Raw genomic sequence first — 4,542 nt, 5'->3', positions numbered from 1 at the left:
AGGTGGTCTCACTCCTATCCTTAATCCCTGATGTTCTTGAGTGATCTGTCCTTTCAGAAACCCCCTGTGTGGTTTCACTATCAGAGTCTATTCTTTCCTCTGTTACCCCCTCCCCATTCACCTCACCAACCAAGTTTTGGTGTCCCCTATTGCTTAGAATAAATAAATGCTCTCTCCTAAATACAAAGCATGAGGAGAGTTGGAGGGTCTTTCTTGCCAAGAGGATCTACAGGGGTCAGCCAATGTGGGGATACCCCTTCAGTCCCAGACGAGGCAGTAAATGTGGTGGTGGGCCCCATGTTCACTGGTGTAGACCTTAAAGACAAACGGTACACAGCAGAAATTCCTGGATGTCTCTGTTTGTCATCACCTGGAGGATGGTGAAGTTTTCAAGGATGTTGTTCATCATGTATCACTCAGCCAACTACCACAACTAGTGTAGGAAATTCACTAGGTACTCCCAGAGGGGCGAGCACAACAGGCAGTACACAAATCTCTGTCCTCTAACTGGGCCCACTCTGTCTCCACCTTCTCCACCACCTGCTTGCCAAAAGAGCAGACCTTGGAGGAGCATGTGAGGGTCATGTGCCACAGGCTCTCATACTGGCTGCTCATCTGTCAAAGCCACCACGGTTACTGCTGCTGCCACTCCTAGCCCTGGCCTTCTCACCACTTGGGCCTCAGTTCAGGTCTGCCCAGAACTTGACCAGGAAAAAGATGTGAGGTAAGCCATGATCTTTAGTTCTTGAAGACCACTTTTTTCTCAGTAAATGTGTAATTGATCTGCTGGACATCCACACTCTCAAGTGGAGGGACTCCAGGGCTGGGGCAATGCTGGGTGATATGTACAAACAGGTGCCTCTGGTGTGAATCAGGTGCATTTGGCAGTTCCACACAGCCTGAGAACTCTACTAGCTACAACCAGGTAGTGCCCAGGGTGCAAGCCTGCCAGGCTTGGGGTAATGGGGCAGATAGAGGCAGGGGTGAGAGGGGTTAAGTGGACCAATACCCTGGTCAATAAATGTGGGAGTCAATGACAAGGAAATGGCTTCACATCTGAAACATTGCAGAGGGGTCTAGAGCCCCCAAGCAAAACTGGAAAAGCTCAGAGGCCTGAGGACTAGCAGGACCCAGTTTGGTGAGCTGGGCCGAGGACATGGTAGCCATGGTTTGGAAAGCCTTGTTCTCAGAAATCTGGTCCTTTAGCTTGGACTAGATTTCCTTCAAGTTAAAACCTGGATGGGACTAGAGACCTGGTTGCAAGTTCAGACCTTCTGCATTCTTGGCTTGATGTCACAGGTAATTATTTTATTCTGACCATTTATCTTGCCTTCATAGGACAAGATGATTTTCTGACAGCCACAGGGCAGGTAGATGACCAATGCCTCCTCCTGGAAGCTCTGCTCAGTGTCTGGGCTCCAAACACCCTCTGCATCTGGGTCCACATTTCTTCCAGTCCCCTTGCTGCATCTGGCACTCTTCTCACTGCCTTCCTTAATGCCTGTCCAGCCATGGCCATCATCCATGGGGGACCCTAACCCGTGGCCTCATGGCATGTGGCTGGGGAGCCATCACCTTAGATATTTATCTTTCCTTCATGCTAGGAACTTTTGAAATATCGTCTAGCTATTTGTAAATGTAAAACAGATTAATGTTACTATAGCCATCATTAAGTTATCTTTAGGTTCCCCATTAATATCAGTTATAAGTCATTCAGAGAAATCTGAACATGATTTCATTACCTGGCTTTCTTTTTCTAAGTTATTTCTAAAATAATTTCTGTCATATCTTATACAGAGATCATGCCCTCATTTAACTCCACTATTTCTGTTCTGTTTTTATTATTTTTTATTTTTAGAGAGAGGGAGTTTCACTTTTTCACACTTGATAGAGTGCCTTGGCATCACAGTGCACAGCAACCTCCAATTCCTGGGCCTCAGCCTCCCGAGTACCTGAGACTACAGGCACCCACCACAACACCCAGCTATTTTTTGTGTTTTCATAATAATCTCCCTCACATTGACCTTCTTACTCAATATTTATATTGATCTTGCCCTTCCTCAATGAATTCTCTCCCTTCATCCCCCTCTTCCTCTCCATCTGTTGAGCTGTTATTTTTGGTTGCTTTATAATACTTTCCTTCCATAATGCTAAGTTTAAGCTTTGTCCCACTAGCTTTCCTAATTCTGAATGCTAAGCACATCTCTGTCTTGTCACTATATGATTTCTCTTATGACTATGAGGACTTTTTTGTTGTTTAGATATTTCTCATCATTATGAGAATCAGGAGGATGGTGTGTGAAAAAAAGATCACATTGTACCCCATAATTGTATTAATGTACACAGTTAGGATTTAATAAAAAATAAATAAATATCCTAAAAAAAGGCTTTATGAACACAACTTACTTCTGTATGAGAAAGGTTGACAAAGGCCATTCGAGGACCTGGAATAAATGGCTGGACTTCAGTGAAGGTGGAAAAATGGTCTTCAACCATTTCTTCTTTTTCACAAACAGAATGTGTGTCCTTAATCAAGGTTGCTCCTGCTACAGTAAAAACAAGGTAAAGAATACATAAAAATATTTGTAGTTCAGAATCAATAAGTAACATGAGAAGAGGCAGTCTTCACATAGCTTACAGTCTTCTTTGGATATCTGAGAAGCAGTATGTAGACTTTTAAAATTTGGGATGGAAACCCAAAAGGAAAAGGAAAAGGAAGCAAAGGGAAACAAGAAGAAAGGAGAGGTTGCAATATTATTTTCAGATATAAGATGCTTTAAAGCAACTAAATTTAAGAAAGACAAAGATGGGAGAGAGGGAAGGAGGGAGGTGGTGAGGGATCATGGTGTTTGGCACACCTCTTGGGGAAAAACACATGTATAAGAGGGACTGTCCCTGACAAATGTGATTAGTGTAACTTGGTTATTTGTAAGCTCAATGAATCCCCAACAATAAATAAAAATTTTTAAAAAAGAAAAAGAAAAAAAGAAAGACAAAGATAGACACTTTATACTGGTCAAACGAACAATACAACACAAAGACATTTCAATTTTAAATATTTATGCACCCAACTTAAATGCTCCCAGATTTATGAAACAGACCATTAAGGGTCTGAGCAATATGACATCCCCATAACACCATAATAGCTGGGGACATTAACATCCCTCTGACAGAACTGGACAGATCCTGTAAACAAAAACTAACAAAGATACAAAGGACTTAAATATGACCCTAGAACCAGTGGGATTAATAGACATATACAGAACACAACATCCCAAAGCTAAAGAATATACATTTTTCTATGCCCATTGTACATACTCCAAAATTGACCACATCCTATGATACAAATAAAACCTCAGCAAAATTAAAAGAATAGAAATTATACCTTATACCTTCTCAGACCAAAAAGTAATAAAAGTGGAACTCAACTCTAATGAAAATGCACATCTCCATACACAGACATGGAAGTTAAACAACTTTTAGCTGCATGAGAGTTGGGTTCAAGAAGAAATAAAAGAGGAAATTGTTAAATTCCTCAAACATAACAATGATGAAGGAACAAGTTCCCAAAACCTGTGGAATACAGTGAAAGCACTCCTAAGAGGGAAATGTATTGCATTAGATGCCCACATTTGAAAAAAAGAAAGGGACTACATTAGGGTGGCGCCTGTGGCTCAAAAGAGTAGGGCGCTGGCCCCATATGCCAGAGGTGGTGGGTTCAAACCCACCCAAACCAAAAAAAAATATATATATATATATATGTGTGTGTGTGTGTGTATATATATATATGTATATATATATATATGAAGGGACTGCATTAACAAACCCATGAACCGTCTTATGGAATTTGAAAAAGAAAACAATCTAATCAAAAACCAGCAGAAGGAAAGAATTAACCAGAATTAAATCAGAGATTAATGAAATTGAAAAACAAAAAGAATCCTTCAGATAATTAACAAGACAAAAGATTAATGTTTTAATTAATTTTTTTTTTTTTGCAGTTTTTGGCCAGGGCTGAGTTTGAGCCCCCACCTCCGGCATTTGGGACCAGTGCCCTTTGAATCCCCCCACCCCTGGCATATGGGACCTGTGTCCTACTCCTTTGAGCTACAGGCACCCCCCAAAATATTTTTTTTTGTAAAAATTAATAAAATATATAACGTCTGTGGTAACCGATTGTTTCATTCACTAAGGTTCTCAGTCAACAATAGGCTATTAATAGTTTGTAGGGAGCCATGTTATACAAAGGTGGGTAATCCCAGCACTTTGAAAGGATGTGAGGATTGCTTGAGACCAGGAGTTTGAGACCAACCTGAACAAGAAAACAAAATTCCAACTATATAAAAAATTTTAAAAAGTAGCTGGGCACAGTACTATACGTCTATATTCCCAGCTACTCAGAAGGTTGAGGCAGGAGGACTACTGGAGCTCAGGAGTCTGAAGTTGCAATGAGCTATGATGATGCATCCCTGGCCAACAGAGGAAGACCCTGTCTCCCCCCAAAAATGTTATATGCAGATGTTTGACTATAACCCCCATGTT

At 41.0% G+C, this 4,542-nt stretch overlaps 1 pseudogene; it reads right to left on the bottom strand.

Annotated features, from left to right (window-relative positions):
- Positions 1-258: 258 nt before the first annotated feature.
- LOC100957659 lies at positions 259-1,526 on the bottom strand (annotated as a pseudogene).
- Between the last annotated feature and the right edge of the window lie 3,016 nt (positions 1,527-4,542).

This window comes from Otolemur garnettii, unplaced genomic scaffold (genome assembly GCF_000181295.1).
Source record: "Otolemur garnettii isolate 467f Iridium unplaced genomic scaffold, OtoGar3 scaffold00123, whole genome shotgun sequence".
NCBI lineage: Eukaryota > Metazoa > Chordata > Mammalia > Primates > Galagidae > Otolemur > Otolemur garnettii.
This window is presented reverse-complemented; position numbering and strand designations above follow the sequence as displayed.